At 37.2% G+C, this 18,508-nt stretch overlaps 2 long non-coding RNA genes across 2 annotated transcripts; both read right to left on the reverse strand.

Moving 5' to 3' along the window:
- Positions 1-4,903: 4,903 nt before the first annotated feature.
- LOC311271422 lies at positions 4,904-8,148 on the reverse strand. Its single transcript, XR_014624415.1, has 6 exons — positions 8,081-8,148; positions 7,159-7,215; positions 7,015-7,055; positions 6,825-6,902; positions 5,883-5,940; positions 4,904-5,087 (listed from the first exon to the last, which is right to left on the reverse strand). It is a non-coding gene; the product is annotated as an uncharacterized lncRNA (long non-coding RNA).
- A 1,783-nt stretch (positions 8,149-9,931) lies between these two features.
- Positions 9,932-11,585, reverse strand: LOC311271608. The gene is made up of 4 exons (XR_014624449.1): positions 11,344-11,585; positions 10,338-10,424; positions 10,156-10,196; positions 9,932-10,018 (listed from the first exon to the last, which is right to left on the reverse strand). It is a non-coding gene; the product is annotated as an uncharacterized lncRNA (long non-coding RNA).
- Between the last annotated feature and the right edge of the window lie 6,923 nt (positions 11,586-18,508).

Raw genomic sequence — 18,508 nt, forward strand, 5'->3', positions numbered from 1 at the left:
TACTTATAAGAGACAAATAATAATTTTTTTAAAAAGATCAAATTCAAAGCAGCAGAGGTCAAGGTATCCTGAATCCAGCTCCAAAAAACACTGGCTCCTACAATTCCCACAATGCAACTGGACACCATCTTCCATAAGACCCTTTTTGTTTCAAACTTGAGAAAGCTTCCTCCAGAGCTGCAAAAGACATTACAACACCATTTTCACAGGCGTAGTAGGTCTAATGGTGAGAGAGCTGATCTTCATGTGTAAAACTCGGATGTGGCTCGTGTCTAGTCTAGTTATAATCTCAATTTAATCATAACCTCACTGTTATGGTGGGGTTTTTCTCTAGACCCAAATGCAGTGATCGTAGGCTGGAAATCAGGGTGTGAAGGAATTTATTTGGCAAACAAAGTTCTTTGAGGTACAGTAATAGTGGATGAGTAGAGCTGGCCGGCAGGCGGCCAAGGTGACATTGTACTCCTTTATTACCACATTTTGCGGGTTTAAATCTGTTTGTATGCAAAACAAGCATATGGCAGCTAGGTGGTTTGTTTTTTTACAAGCAATGCAAAAATAAGATATGAGTGAAACTAAAACTTGTCAAAAGCCAGTTACGATGGGGTGAAAGCTTTTCACACTTACCGAAATATGCAGACAGAATTTATGTTACTTGCTCCAGTGCCATTTTCCACCTGTCCACCAGATGTCCTCAGATGTTTTTTCACTTTCCACATCCCCTGGATGTTCCACCCATCTACACATCTGTTCCCACTTCCCTCACCTGCTCTGCTGTTGCCTCACCTTGTTTACCTGCATCTCCTTTCCTTGTCAGCTCTACGGATACTTAAAGGTGCAGTGCAATGGATTTGGTTGCATCTAGCGGTGAGGTTGAGGTTACTACTCTCATCATCATTATAAAAAATGTAAAGGTCAAAATTGGATAATGACACACATTACCAAAATAATGCTCATTCTTTTCCTCAAGACCCTTTGACCCTTTAAATGTCGAACTCTTCAATGTACTAACATGCTAATGCTAACAAAAGGACTCGACTGATCAATTCACCAAGTTTTCTACATCCAAGTACAGACAGTAACATCCCAAACTGCGGCATTTCCATATATAGCACCAAATACTTATGTATTAGTATTAGGTATGTCTATTTCATACATACACTAGCCGCAGTTTCACTGTGGAACGCCATCATTTCTTCTTCCGTATTAACCAAATACCGTGTGGTTTCGTCAAGACCACGTTAGTGTTATGTATTTCATGGGATATTCTGTTAATGTACAGCGATGTTAAGACTGAAAATTCTCAGACTTTGTTTTTTTATTACTCAAGGAAGAATCTCATATTCATGATTTATCCTCTTACATACTTTAACATTATTTATTTTTAAAATAGCACTCAGGAAATTATATAAAAGTACTTCCCTATCTGTATACACAATACCAAAACTACCATATTTAGCTCTTACATCTACAATAAGAAATGTAGTAATTCACGTTTCCAAGTAGACTTTCCTATATGCTGATGACATATGATTCAACACGTTCCAGAATGAAGTACTGACCCTTTAAATGCCAAACTCTCAATGTGCTAACATGCTAATGCTAACAAAAGGACAGGACTGATCAATTCACTAAGTTTTCCACATCCAAGTACGGACAGTAACATCCCAAACTGCGGTATTTCCATATATAGCGCCAAATACTTATGTATTAGTATTAGGTATGTCTATTTCATACATACACTAGCCGCAGTTTCACTGTGGGACGCCATCATTTCTTCTTCCGCATTAACCAAATACCGCGTGGTTTCGTCAAGACCACGTTGGTGTTATGTATTTCATGGGATATTGTGTACAGCAATGTTTAGACTGAAAATTCTCAGTCTTTGTTTTTTTATTACACAAGGAAGAATTTCATATTCATGATTTATCCTCTTACATACTATAACATTATTTATTTTTAAAATAACACTCAGGAAATTATATAAAAGTACTTTCCTATCTATATACAAAATACCAAAACTACCATCTTTAGCTCTTACATCTCCAATTAGAAATGTAGTAATTCACGTTACGTAGACTTTCCTATATGCTGATGACATGATTCAACACGTTCCAGAATGTAGTACTGACCCTTTAAATGCCAAACTCTTCAATGTGCTAACATGCTAATGCTAACAAAAGGACAGGACTGATCAATTCACTAAGTTTTCCACATCCAAATACGGACAGTAACATCCCAAACTGCGGTATTTCCATATATAGCGCCAAATACTTATGTATTAGTATTAGGTATGTCTATTTCATACATACACTAGCCGCAGTTTCACTGTGGGACGCCATCATTTCTTCTTCCGCATTAACCAAATACCGCGTGGTTTCGTCAAGACCACGTTGGTGTTATGTATTTCATGGGATATTGTGTACAGCAATGTTAAGACTGAAAATTCTCAGTCTTTGTTTTTTTAATACACAAGGAAGAATTTCATATTCATGATTTATCCTCTTACATACTATAACATTATTTATTTTTAAAATAACACTCAGAAAATTATATAAAAGTACTTTCCTATCTATATACAAAATACCAAAACTACCATCTTTAGCTCTTACATCTCCAATTAGAAATGTAGTAATTCACGTTACGTAGACTTTCCTATATGCTGATGACATGATTCAACACGTTCCAGAATGAAGTACATAACATTGTTCTTCATCGCCTCAAAACCTTAAAAGAAAACCTTACCTCTTTTCTGGAGCACAGTACATGGGTCCTTTCCTTTCATCGTATTGTTAAACGTTGGTCTTCCATCTCAGATAAGAAAAACAGATCATTTACATCCATCCTCATTTGTTGAACTAGAGATGCCCAATAGACATATCTTCTGAATAACACCATCTGAGTTATTTCTCAGCCCAAGAAGAGGCAATCTCCTGCCCATGACGAAGAATACAAATAAAATCTGACTTATGTGTTTTCTCTTTTGCAAGTTGGACTGCTTCAGTTCTCACAATTCACTCTCGCAGGGAAATGAAATGAGGCAGTGTTACCCACAACCCGACCTGTGGGAAGAGACATCATGCTCAAGTCCTCTGAGGTTTAGGACGACCTGTGAATGGGACACAACAATCAACTATCTTTCTCCAGAATCAGCATCCCTACACTCAACATGACTACAACTTGCAACTGTTTTGTAAAATGACAATTAAATTAAATCTCTAACACATTTGAACTTTTAAATGGCGAACTCTTCAATTTGCTAACATGCTAATGCTAACCGACGGACTCTAGTCTGATCAATTAACCAAGTTTTCCGTATCCAAGTACGAACAGTAACATCCCAAACTGCAGTATTTCCACATTTAGCGCCAAATACTTGTACAGGTTTATTTCAACCTTCACTATAACCTCACAGTCTGAGTACTATATATTTATTTCTCATCAGTCTTCATACCACACTGTACCACAATAGTTGTTTCAGTTTTTTACCCGATCAGCTGGAGTCAAACACTCCATAATAATCTGACGCTATTATTGACTGGAGACTTCACACCCACCGCCCAAAGTGTTTCTTATCACCAAGAGTTTATACTTATTATCTTTATCAATATTAAAGGAGAGTCACTAAGTTCTCTATACAGCAAAGGCAAGTTAAACCCGTAAAATAAATAGACATAATATTTCATTAACTAATCTTTTTCACTTGCTAAGATGGCAAAAATCATAACCCAGTCCACAAAAGCAACTTTTGTCAGTGGTAGAAGTATTCAGATTGTGTACTTACTTTACATCAAATGTAAAAATGCCTCAAAATAATTAGGTAGGTTATCCAAAATTGCTATTATTTTTTTGGCTCGGCTTTGGTTCCCTTTTCAATTCCACAAAAACAGTCCTCAAAATAAAAAACTTTTTTCCTTGACTTCTACCTTTGGCCATGTTGTTCCGACATCTCATAGAGAAAAAAAAACAGAAACCATCGGTCATCCTCGTACAGTGAGTTAGAGTTGATTATGTTCTGATCCATAATAGAACACTCACAATAAATGAGTGACATTTAACTGCCTGTTATGCTGGTTGTTCACATCATCATGTCGTACCTTCATCTCCAAACTTATATACTTGTTATACCTGTTTAAACACAGGAAAACAAATGGCGCACCTAAAAGTTGTTCCTTGGACTACTGTCACAGACTGTACCATGCTGAATGTTTTTTCTGAGTAATACGCTTGTTAAGTTAAATCAAGAAAATTGACTTTCTTTCTTTCTTTTGTTTCTAAAATGCTGACTTAAGCTTAAAGGTAACCTAAAGCTGAGTGTTGAGTTTTTTGTTCTCCTTTATTACCACATTTTGCGGGTTTAAATCTGTTTGTATGCAAAACAAGCATGTAGCAGCTAGGTGGTTAGTTTTTTTTAACAAGCAATGCAAAAATAAGATATAAGTGAAACTAGAACTTGTCAAAAGCCAGTCATGATGGGGTAAAAGCTTTTCACGCTTACCGAAATGACACATCTTACCAAAATCATGCTCATTCTTTTCCTCAAGCTTGACGTCAAAAGTCAAAGTGACCTATGTAGAAATATTCATAAAACAAAGCCTCTAATGTCACTTTTTGAGGCCTTAATTCTTACCTCAACCAAGTTAATAATGAATTATGGATATTGAGATTCACACTGCTCTATTTTATACAACTGCTGTTCCAAATGATTTTGTTTTTATTAAAGTGCACTGATCAACTTTTTTTTGTTCTTGTTTGCATGTTCTGTAATATGTCAGTAAACATCCAAAACCAGTTTAGTAAATGAGGAAGTCTTGCCAGATATTAAGTGGTGCAGGCTCTCTTGACCTGAAATATTATAAATGTATTCTTCGAGCATACAGGCAATCAAACACATAGGCATATATTGATTCAAAGTCTCCATTAGGGACTTATTTTATTTAGTCAATACATTAGGTAAATACATAACCCATAGAGGGCGTTGAAAAATACTAAGGCAGCTGTATCCCAGGAGGTAAACTGGGTCGTCTCAGACAGTTGCTGGTTGGATTCCTCACCTCCCACGGAGTGCCCGTGAGCAAGATACTGAACTGGAAAAGTAATATAGAAATGCAAGTCAGTTTATCAATATTTTACTTCATCAACTTAATTAATTTCGGCTTATTCTGAATCTGATGCCAGCGTTTCATACAAGATGGGACAGTTGAGTGCTCAAAGAATACGTGTTACGTTATCCCAAAGATAATCAGGGTAACTGGTAACAAATGATAGTAATTAGTTTCTGATGACAAACACAAGCTTTGGGGTGATTGTGCAGCCTAAATTGTTATTTAAAAGTAATAGTTTGAATTAGAATTAAGCTTATTCACTTCCTTGCTAAGAGTCAGTGTCCTGTCTGTTAATTGAGAAGCTGTAGCTAGGACACAGTTAACTTGGCTTATCATAAAGACTGTAAACAAGAGGAAACAGCTCATCAATTAACATGCTCTTCATGAATTATTTTTAATCCATACATAAAACTGTATAACAGCTGGTTCTGGTGTCAGGGGTGTGTAGATGCTGGACAATTTCTTCGCAGTAATTTCCCCTCGGTTTCCCCAGCAACCTCACGGTGAAGACAAAATGTCTTTATGCTAAGCTAAGCTAATGGTCTCCTGGCTGAAACTTCTTATTCAGCGGACAGGTGGATTTCTATCAATCTTTAACTTACTCTTGCAAGAATGTGAATAAGCAGACTTCCTAAAATGTCAAACTATTCTTTCAAGTCACAGTCAACTTAATGATCACTGTGACGTTTCATGTTGGGAACAGAACTTAGAAATGATCATCTTGTTCTTCATCACTAGTTCAGCAATTGTTAGCAGCCTGAGATAGAACTGAAATACCTTGTACTCCAGCTAGTCCATCTCCATCGGGATCTCCTCGTCAGGTGGAGCCACGTTGCTGCATGGAGAACATAGTATCTGCTTTTAGCAAGTCATTCATAAACAAATAAATAATGGTGTGAGTAGTATTCAGATCCTTCAAGTAAAAACTAATACTAATACCACACTGAAAATACTTTTCTACAAGTAAAAGTTCTCCATCCTACAGACCCCCCTAGGGCCACATGGTAGGCAGAAAAATGGATGATTTGTAAACAGTGTGCATGATTTGGTAAATCTTTGCTCTCGGATTCACAATCCGTGCGCCCCTCTTCTCATTGATCAGCTGGAGGCACCATGGATACAAGCAACCCAGCCCAGAAAGTCCTATCTTTCTTAATTGAGTTTGCCACATTGATCAATAATCAATAAAGATGATGACAACACTGCCGTTGTGTGCAAGTGCGCATTGTCTCTTAATGGGGAGACGCAGTTGTTTCTGCTACTGGAGTCCATTGCAGGTTATGTTATTAATATGTTCCTCATCAAAGATGAATTATTTCACCCACCCACACCCCATCCCCTATTAATCACAGTGATAGTCTGTATGTCTTGTCCAGTCTGATCAGAGAACTGAGATCTGCCTATAGACTGTTAATCCGATCCCATGGTTTACAAATCCATTCCCACGGATTTCCACATCCATTTTTCTTTTTCTACCATGTGGCCCTAGGGGGGCTCTTTACTAAAATCTGTAAATCTGTAGAGAGCCCCTCTATGGTCACATGGTAGCAAAAATAATGGATGTGGAAATCTGTGTGAACGGATTAGTAAATGTCTGATTCACAAATGTGCGCACAGTTTTGCTTTTACAAAGCTTTTGCAACCACTATTCAGAAGACAATAAAACACACTTTCTGTGTTAAATAGATTTTAAAAAGACTTAGATCGAGTCATCTTTACCTAATTTTATCTGAAGACTCCCACTCCATGGCAGTTTCTTGATCTTGACAGTTTGGGGGTTGTGATGGTCTCACAGAACTGCATCAGAGAAAGGCAAAGTATAACATAAACAGGTATTTCACTAAAGTATAAATGTCCATGCATTGTGTATGCAAGGTGTAGTGCAACCTGACAAAAGGACCATATTAACCTTTGAAGGTCTTCACCAGCAGGAGTCACCCCATTGGCAGTCTGGCGATGCAAGCAGCAAAAACAGATGATGAAAGATACATAAAAATGCTGTTACATTATTTAAGAGCATATTTGGTTTTTGACTTTCTGGTAGCAAACTCACCCTTAACCGAATGGTACGGATGATCTGAACAGTATAACCACCACACTCGATAGACACCTGCAGTATGAATTCATAAACAGGTAGTGAAAAATGTAATTTCATCATAGACGACGACCGCCAGCAATTGTGAAAAAAAAAGTGTCCACACACTCGATAGAAATCTGCAATATCACCAAAAACGTTTTACGAAATCAAAAATGTATGATGTAATTCCCATATGATGAAACCAAACTGTACTTTTTCACAGCAGATTGCTTAAATTGACATCGGAGTACTAAACAATGCTTACAATGCTAACGTTTCAAACGAACAAACTTCTCTCTGATCAATTCACAAAGTTAATCCACCTCCAAATATAAACACTAAGTTCCCAAACTGCTGTACTTCTACATACTACACCAAATACTTTATGTTTTCAGAGTTTATGTACATGTCAGCCTAAACCGTGTAAACTCACATGGTCCCGTATTTCAGGGAAAGCTGCCATTTTTCTCTTTCCTCTGCAACTCCACGCTGGTGACGTGACGTCACTGTGAATTCAGTATTGTATTTATAATACAACAATGTTGAGAGTCTTAAAAAGCTCTTTAAATAATTACGCTAATCACTTTTCTTGCTATGTTATTCTAGCATTATTTATTTATAATTGTTTTTCATTTGAATCAGAGTTTGTAAAACCTTTTCTTCAGTTCAAAAGTAACACGCAATGTGAAAAGTACCTCTGTCCCTACATGAAGAAATACTAAAACTCCAAAATCCCTAACAAGTCTAATTGGACTTATCTTGCTGAAGTTTTCCAGCAGTTTGTTCACAAGACGTCTAACAAGAAGTTAGACCAGTTTGGAGTCTACTTAACACCAAACATACAAAACATCACCATGAAGGACGACTTCTGGGCAATTTTTGGCAAAATGTAACATACCTCTTTTCCCGGGATCCTTGTACAAAACTTGGTTAGACTTTCTTTTCATCATTGTCATTCTGCTTTGGTCCATTTGTAGTAACGTCTGTACTCAATGGTTGAATATCTCTGTCTGTGTTAACTTCCTCACGCCCAAAGTATCTTAAGAAATGCTTGTGACAGAAATAATGACTAATGGCTACTTCTGCACTCCCTCTCTCCATTTTCTGCTTTTCACTTCTGCTTCTGAGTTGTGCAACCAATCAGCCATATATTGCATATATTGTAGTTGACTATAATCACTATAATAACAAATGTTTCGTTCTCTTCTCTTTAATGCTATTTATCCATCTAGATTGATTTGGTGTGAGTTTACTGCCTTCTCACCAATGTAATGGAAGTAGATGGCACTTGGCTTGTGGTGCTTAAAGTGCTAAAAAAGTATGTTTGCAGAACCCAACAGCTACATCTCTTTCCAGAAATCATGACCCAGTCACTCAAGATAATCCACAGACCTTGTTTTGTGCTGTTTCATGTAGGAACTACTTTCTTTCTGCTTGTGACAGCGTGGGATATAAACTTTATTCGAGTCCTCCTCAGCTGAGCTGTAATATTTGGTAGCTTGGTTAGCTTTTCAACAAATAGATCTGGTGTTATTAACCCTCACGCCTTGATTTTTACAAACCAGAGCATGAATTTTGATTATTAATCTATGGAAAATGTCGAGAGTGTAATCATTTGTGACTGCGGATGTGAATGTGGAATTAGAGAGGTTTTCACTTTCATAAAATAAAGGCTCTGAAAGGGTATGACAGGCACCATTTTATTGTGACACGTTACAACAGTTATGTTCCACGAAGAAGGTTGAGTTTCATTAGTAACTACATAAATATTACGCAGATTACATAGTATATCATAGGATAGTAAATTATATTTGTAATCCAGACTGTGCCTTTGAAACAAACGGGGGCCTCACTACCAAAATTTGCATTCAGTGGTCAGGTCGACTCACCATTCACAGATTTACCAAAATATATAGTGTGTTGGATATTCAAAATGAATGTAGGGTAATTCTCAAAATGCCATTCCTCAATTTTTGTCAAAGATTTAGTGTATTTCATCTTAATGCTTTACGCAAAAACTTTATCGTTATCGGAATTTACTCACTCACTGTCTCATCTTATCTTATTAGGAAACTAATACCAACCTAGTGTCTGTTTGTTATGTATGTTATGAGCTTGTTGACAGTTGGTTTAGCTTAGCACAACAGCTGGAAACGGGGAAACCATTGGCCTTTCAAAGACATTAAATATGCAAGTTTCTCTTGTCATCCATCTTGTAATCCATGTTGATGCCTGGTGGCTGTAGATGCACCCAGTCTTCCCCTTCATCCTCCGCCTCCTCCTCCTCCTCCTCCTGAAGACTGGGAAATACAACAGAAGTTCAGAATGACTTCATACCACCGATATCCACTGGTTTAAAATTTATTTTATCCAGCTTTATTAAGACTCAAACACCTTGAACCAATTCTTATAATCATAAGCACATGCAAAAAAATGGCTTCGCAATAAATGTTAGAAATTAAATGGGACTGAATGAATAAAACAAACAAACATGAAAACAAAATTAACAAAGATTAGTTTGCCACTACATGTCCACAGCTCCTTTTTTACTGCCACATTATCAAATACTTAGCTGTGTAGTGTGAGTGTTTATTTTACGATTTGGCTTTCTTCCCACAAAAAGAAAAGCAAAATTAAATATTGTCAAAGCAGTATGCAACAAACGCAACACATTTAATTATTAGCCCCCAGGAAAAGCCTCATGTATGACTGTAATTGAAAGACATTCCCTTTTTTTCTTTACCTGGCTAGTGAATTGCCATCAGTCTCCAGATCATCACTATCCATGGTGGTGTCCTCATTCTCATAAAGGGCAGGTTGGAAAGGTCGCACAGAACTACATGCACATAGAGATAAATAGATTAGAGTTTTTCCGGTATACAGATATTGGTAAGAATAAAACTAAAGGAAGTCCGCACATTGCATGTGTAAAGCACTTTGAATCGTCTTATTGTTACATTTGCCTTGTCTTACCTGGCAGGGCGTTGTCCATTATCAGTGGACTCTATGGCATCCTGGCCATGCGAAAAAACAAAGCAAAACATATGCTCCATAAAAATACATTATTTAAAACAACATATATATATATATATATATATATATATATATATACATATTTTGACTGTGCCCTTAAAATGTATTGTTATAAAACTTACTTGTTGAGAAGACATGGGGAATGTTTTATCGCCATAGACGACAACACCGTGATCTCCATTAGGATTGCTTTCGCACTGAGTAGGAATCTGTAATATCATCAAAAATGTATTATGAAAATCAAATGTATTAAATAATTCCCATATAATGATACCAAACTGTTCCACTTTAAGAGCAAATTGCTAAGTAAAATATCGCGAATGGAGGCGTCTGCACAACATACTAAAAGACGACTGCGGCCAAATTTTGTTCGTCATGCTGATGTCTGGCAACAGTATTTGATGACTACATTTCTCCAGAATCACCTTCCCTACCCTCAGCGTGACTACAACTTACAACTGTGTTGTAAAATAACAATTTAATGAAACCTCTAACCCTTTTGACCCTTTAAATGTCGAACTCTTCAATGTTCTGACATGCTAATGCTAACAAAAGGACTCGACTCTGATCAATTCACCAAGTTTTCCACGTCCAAGTACGGACAGTAACATCCCAAACTGCAGTATTTCCACATATAGCGGCAAGTACTTGTACAGGTATGTTCATTTCAACCTAAACTATTCAAAACTTACACTTTCTGCTATGTCACTCACCGAACCCATTGTGTGTCTTTCTTCTTCCACAAGAGATGTACGGTAAGTCATACTGACGTGGTTACGTCAAGATCACGTTAGCGTTACGTATTTCATGGGATATTGTATAATGTACAGCGATGTTAAGAGTGAAAATTCTCAGACTTTGTTTTTTTATTACACAAGGAAGAATCTCATATTCATGATTTATCCTCTTACATACTATAACATTATTAATTTTAAAAATAACACTCAGGAAATGATATTAAAGTACTTCCAAAATACCAAAGCTACCATCTTTAGCTCTTAAATCTCCAATTATAAATTTAGTAGTTCATGTTTCCAAGTAGACTTTCCCTATATGCTGATGACATATGATTCAACACGTTCAACAATGAAGTACATAACATTGTTCTTCATCACCTCAAAAACTTACCTCTTTTCTTTCATGGTATCGTTAAACGTTGGTCCTCCATCTCAGCCAAGAAAAACAGATAATTTACATCCATCCTAGTTTGTTGGAGTAGAGATGCCCAATGTCTTTCAGAGGTCTATGAGAGATATCTTCTGAATAATACCATCTAAGTTATTTCTCAGCCCAAGAAGAGGCAATCTTCTGCCCATGACGAAGAATAAAAATGAAATCTGACTTCTGTCCTTTCCCTTTTGCAAGTTGGACTGCTTCGGTTCTCACAATTCACTTTGCATTTGCAAGGAAATGAAGTGAGGCAGTGCTAACCAAAACCAGACCTGTAGGAGGAGGCGTGTTTTCCACTTCATGCTCAAGTCCTCTGTCATCCTTTGCAAGGTAGAGCAAACCCCGAAAACCCACATCTCGGCCAGATACCTCGCTCTTCGTCAGCAGAACGTGTGACACCCACATCCTGTTATGTTTCAAAATACATTTCACATTCAACTCTCAACATATAAATGAGTCACCACACCTGCAAGTGCTTAAATGTTATACAAGATCCCCACATGATATTGAGGACATTGATCCACAATGACATTTCAAACTTCCAGATAAGAGCAGACAGCCCTGAACATAATTCATAATCATCCAAATACAAGTTCAAGTTCAGTTCTGTTACATTTCCTGACACCAGCTGTTTTATCCCCGTTGAAGCGCACTCTGCTGGACAAACTATGTCATTTCACGAATTTTAAATTACCCCAAACATGTTTTTCTCCATTATAGTTTTTTTAAATATAAGGTTTTCATATTGCATATCGGACAATATTACACTGATACCGATATTTCTGTGATAGGCTAATATCGGCCGAAAAAATCGGCCTACCAATAAATGAGTCGGGCTCTACTATTTTGCACAATGTTCACTGTGTGTCCCTGTTAAAAATTAACAAATCACCTACTGGCCATTAGTGCTGCTTTACTGCAACCTTTTTGTTCAGCATATAACGTGTATTTATTCTTTCAGTGACCTTGGCTCACTCATATCAGTATGTGCTGTACATACAGTAGTACCTGAACTTCAACTGGTGTTCCAGCAGATGTCAGTAATGTTTATCAAGACAATACTGTCAAATTGTTGAGTCTATTTTTACAAATTAATTAACAATCAATTATTTCAGTCCAAGTAGCTTCTTCCTGGTGTCTGCACTTTTGTCCTGAAATTCTGGTTTGAGGTTTTGTAAATGTGAGTGTGAGCAGTTGTATCATGTTTCTGGGTTTTTATATGTGACAACTAAGCATTTTGGCTTTTGTTGTTGTTGTATTTTTTGTTTTTTTTAATACTAATGATGCAAAAACATCTTAACCCATAACCTCCCTGTCCACATGGATACTAAAACTGCAGTAATAGCATCGGTGTATTTCAGTATTGTGTTACCATGTTTAAATCAAAAAAGAAAATTAGAATCTATGTAAGCTACAGTAGCACATGAGGGAGATTTCCTACCTGGAAGTTTCTGTAAACAAACATTGTGTTTCATTCTATAAGCACAGCATATATATAATGTTTTATTTGTGCCCAGTACAAACAATGACAAGATGGTTTACAGGATCAGAAGTTTATTGATCTTGTCTTGACAGGACATGCAAATGTCTCCTCTTCATATCTCTTCAAACAGGTGGTTAGATGAAGATCCTCTTGTCCCTATTAATAACAGATCACAACACGGTCAATAGAAACCAACAGCCTAAAGCAGTACTGAGCACTGCCAAGAATAACAAAATGACATTAAGACTGATCTATCTTTTATAAATTGACTGAAACTACAAATTAATGCCACTGTGAACTTAAAGCGTTAAAGTGACTAGCAGTTCCCTAAAAGCACATTGATATTGGAAGCCTTATCAGGTCCTGTGGGCACAGGCACAGGGTCATGCTATATCTGTTGAAGTATGACAATTTACTCATAAACATATGTGCAGGTACAGGGCAAACCATAGTGAACCAAAAAAAAGTCAATACTCCAGCGCACACCAGGATACAGTTGACACTATTTAATTGACAGTTACATCAAAAATAACAAGGAGCGAACTACACATTTTGTAGGTTGCTTCATCTGATTCGCTCTTTGATGCATTGTCTTTTTGTGTCTACAGGTGACATATGTAGGTAAAGTTGAGCCACTAAACCCCTCCTGGCACAAGCCCTTGCCCTCCCCTTCCTTATTAATTTAATTAGGCATATTTATGATCTCTGGATTTTTTGTAATCTATCAAGAATTTGGTATAGTAGCCTCTTTTCTCCTAGTATTTTTTCTACTGTTTCTACTACTTTTGTGACGTCAACATTTTTTGGATCTCATTATCTAATGCAAGATGCTAATGTAAGTTGATAGTTTTGTACAGTGGAACTGTCGTGGCTGATCGTTTTGAAGAACCTTGTTGGATTCTCTGCCGATCAGAACTTGATGAATTGAAGAAACACTGGTTGGCAATCAAGCACAGAGCAAATGTGATAAAGCTAAATGCGAAATGTGTAGTTTGCTCATGTTGGTTTTAATGTAATTGTTACTAAAATGTTATCAATCATGTCCTGGTGTGTGCTGGATTATTGATTTTTTTAATAATCTGAGGTATTACGTCCCTAATATGGTTTCCATACGAGAGTTTTCTTTGTAGTTCGCTAGCTGGCCAGTTCGTTAGTTAATTAGTTAACACGTTTCTAAGTGATCATTCTATGTGGGGAAAGAGAGAGCTTGGATATGATAATGTTCATGACCATTTGTTCGTCATCAGCCTGGTATAAAACTGAAATACCTCTGCAGAATGAAGATTTTCTTATCCTGGTTAGTCTATCTCCATCGGGATCTCCTCCTCGGTGGTGGAGTTAGACGGTACCACATTGCTGCATGGAGAACATCTGCCATTAATAAGCCATTCATAAACAAATAAGCAGTGGTGTTCAGACCCTTTAAGTAAAAAATAATACGATTTAATAATACCACATGGGGAAAGTTCTGCAGGCAAACCTTATCAAGTAAAATTATAGAAATATTTTCAGCTAAATTTACTTAAAGGCAGAATGAGCTGGATTTGTTGGTTTTGGTTTGTAAACATTCAAAGCTGGCCTCCCTCTTAAGCAGCTCAATGGCTCCTCCGTTTGGCCGGATATACATCCACTGGAAGACAGCAGACTCGAAGAAGTAGAGTCCTTCACCTACTTGGGGAGTGTCATTAACAAGCAAGGAGGTACAGATGCAGAGGTCAAAGCAAGAATAGGCAAGGCAAGGACAGCCTTTCTACAGCTCCGTAACACCTGCCATCCCAGAGGTATACAGCGACAATGTAAAATCAGTGCTGCTCTATGGTGCTGAGACCTGGAGAATGACGAATATGACAATCAATAATGCGCAAAACTTCATCAACAACTGCCTCAGAAGAAAACCTAATATCCACTGGCCAGACAAAATCAGTAACAACGATCTATGGATGAGGACACAACAATTACCAGCAGCAGACAAAACTGGAAGAGGAACAAGAAGATGGGGATGGATTGTACATAAACCACAAAAACACAACCGGACAAGCTTTGACATGGAACCCTCGAGGGAAAGAGGAAAAGAGGCAGGTCACAAAACACCTGGGATCTTCAAGCAGACATCAAGGAGCTGGGATACAAATGGCATCTCAGAAAAAAACAGCAAATGAATGAGAAGAGCCACACACATCTAATGGGTCATAAGTGATGATTGAGAGGGATCATTTTATATGAATCTACTTGCTTTTTAGGAAAATCCTTGTCATTCTGCCCTTAAAGTATCAAATTCCTTTTCTGCAGATACAGTAAATAGTCTCTCCCAGTGTGTAACTATTAGATCTATGTTTTTGGATCAATATTGCTGCTGCATTGATGTGCATGTCACATTTTATCGCTGTAGATGTTTTGGTTAAGCAGCAATGCACCATATATCTATAAGATAAGATGTTTTGTAATTAATTTATTTATAAACACTGATCTTGTATTATTTGCTTCACTGTTAACCTGTTGACTGTTGACATTACTCTGTCAAATTACTCTGTCAAATCTTGTAAATCACTCTGTTACAACGGTAGAGAGCTTAGTTGTCGATTACTTTTTACCTCATCGTCTGTGAAGACTCCCACTCCATGTCACTATTGTCCCTACTGGGAGATTGGAATGGTCAAAAGAGTCAAGCAAAGTACAACATTAACAGATAATCACACTTAACAGATATTGATTGAAAATATTATTAAAGTGAAATGTTCAAATATTGCATGTGCAAAGTGTGGTGCACCTGACAATAAAGCTATATTAACCTGAAAGGGTCATCGTGGTCACCAGAGGCCGACTCATCATGGGGATCCTGGCCATGTAAGGAGCAAAAACATGTGATGAAAGACCCCCCAAAGTTATATTACATTTCTTACAAACCATATCTTTGTGCTTGATCGGCTGGGAGCCAGGTCCAGCCCTCAGGATGTTTTCAGCTAACACATTTCTGGCGAAATGATGTAAATGTAATTTTAAGGTACTAGAATTGCAATTGTCGTATAAGAGTGACATTTAGTGAGGAGTATCCAGAAATAAAGGGGAAAGTAGCAATACAAGGTTCTGGGCTTGCTGCCATTCTATTTTAAAACATCTCCCACAACATTCCCTAAAAGATGAAAACAGTTACTGCTCATTTTTCATATAGTTGACAGTGTCTTTGGGATGTGCTATGCAACTTTCTAATATTTCAGATTGACCACATTGAGTGAAGTATACGTTGCTTTACCCTCCACAAAGGATGTAAGCCAGTTTAGGCATTCTTTGTAAAGGTAAGCTAAGTCTTCATTCACTTCTGATTGAAGGGCTAGGGTTAGGGTTAGCATTGCGACACAGACAAATGTTTGTGTTAAAAGCTTGTTTTTCATATCATGGATTGCAGTAAATTCACCCAGTGGATCAGCCCTAGACAAGCACAATTACTGTGCCGTTGCAGCCATGCAAAATGCAGTTTTCCAGAGGTGACTGGGGTGGTGGATGATCTTCATCATCTTGTCGTCTCTTTGGCATCTTGATTGGTTTTAATACTGCAGCAATGCAACCATATGAAAATCAGTATATTCATCTATATTTTATTATTGTATGACCAAATGGCCGGAGTTGGTGGTGCTCATTATCAACTTGTGATGGCCTGAGATATAGGCAACACGAAGTTATAGTGAAAAAAAGGTAGAAAACACCCTGGCTGAGGTCTGCACCTAGTACCCAGCCAATAAAACTAGCCAGTAGAACACTTACCTCGAGTGAAAGGATAAGTTCATTGCGAACGCTGATCCCACCAGCATCAACAGATATCTGCAATTTTATTAAAAAAATATACATTGTCATATATTCACCATAGTGCTAAAACAAGCCTTTCCAGTGACAAGGAAGTTACTTGAATGCTAATGACGACAGCCCTTCAATCCCGTTACTAAACATGAATTTTCCCTGCTGCCAACAAAATTGAATCAGAAACTTTACTTTTTTACCTTATCGTCATCTCTTGTACATGTTTAATATGTTTGTTAAACAAAACGTTCTTACTTTCAAATGAACCTTCATGTCGTTTGGATTTCTGGGTGTTGTCACCCAGTTGTTCCTGTCGCGCATTATATACGTCATTCATGACGTGCTTCTCTAAAAATTCTTATTTTTTTAATATATTTTTTATTATTATATTTTATATCTAGAACATATCACATATACAACTGTTTTTAACATATTTTGCAGCCAAGTCATTGATGGGTATGTTTATTGTCATTCATTCTAGGTGATTAAAAGGGCCTGAACATCATTGGTTCTCATCTACCGAGCATCAGTGATGTCGCTGAAGTGAGGTGACTTCACAGACGCCAGAGGATATCCCTTTCATACTGGCCAAAAAACCCACTTATTCCAGTTAGGGCCATTGGCTTGTTAATATCTTTCCATCCGTTTCAGTGTTCAGTCGGCGCTGAGTTTTAAATAGAGACTAAAGTTGAAGATATTTACAAAGTAACCATTCTTTGAAGCTTCAATGTGTAATGAGCCTAGTCAGCTTCCATACATCAGTACTGCACATGCGCAACTCATCAGAGAGCGTAAAGAAGAGAGATGTCTCACTCCTCAACAACTATGTGTTTGATTCAGAATATTATAAGACTTTTACAAGTTCAAGTCTTCTGGATGTATTCTGATGAAGTATACGATCTGCTGCTTTCTACTGTTCTGTGTTTTTCTGGTGTATTCGTGATGACGAATGGGACACACAAGGGGAAGAAAAATCAGAAAGGCAAACTTGTCCACAATGTAAAAGGAGTTCATTGCCAATTATAAGCGGATTTACCTGTGTTACCATGTGTATACAAGCTAATTTTAGTGTAAAAGTGATATTAATCATGGCGGTTCAATTCATGCTCAGCCCGCCATTGTATAAAGTAGTGTGTTTTTATAGTTTTTCTTATCCAGCACAAATAATGATTTACAAAATAAATAAATTAATAATTATTTACTTTTAAAATAACAAAAACTAATATCTGTAAAGCACATTTCCAATCAGACTTTCCCTCTATGCTGATGACATACAATTCAACATATTCCTGAATAAAGTACATAAAATTGTTCCTCATCACCCAAAAACCTAGAAGAAGAAAAAAAAGCTTTACCTCTTTTCTTGAGCACAGAACGTGGGCTCCAGACTTTTTCCTCTCTTCATGTTGGTAAATGTTTGTTCTCCATCTCGGCTGAGAAAAACAGATAAATAACATCCATTCTTGTTGGTGTTGTAGGGATGCCTAATAGAAATCTACTAGAGTTAATGTCTTATAACTTTATAACACCAAGTTGATGACCTCCAGTTGACATGAGGCAACCTCCCTGCTTGTGGTGAACAGAAATGAAAGCTGATTTCTGTGCGCTCTCTTTTATATGTCACAGATGAAAGGGTTTGGTCTGTGTCCGTTCACACAGGAAGTCTCAACTGAAGAGAAAAAAGTTCACACATCAATTTGATTACAGTTTGTGGTTTGATGTGGCTATCATCAAGATTTGACTTCTGGTTGATGTGCTCTCGTCACACGTTTTTTACACACAAAACTGTGATCTTTTGTACGGTACAACAACCTTATGTTGTTTATGCTGTGTGGTCACCCTTCGAGA

This window comes from Pagrus pagrus, assembly GCF_965226575.1.
Source record: "Pagrus pagrus genome assembly, chromosome: 16".
Taxonomy (NCBI): domain Eukaryota; kingdom Metazoa; phylum Chordata; class Actinopteri; order Spariformes; family Sparidae; genus Pagrus; species Pagrus pagrus.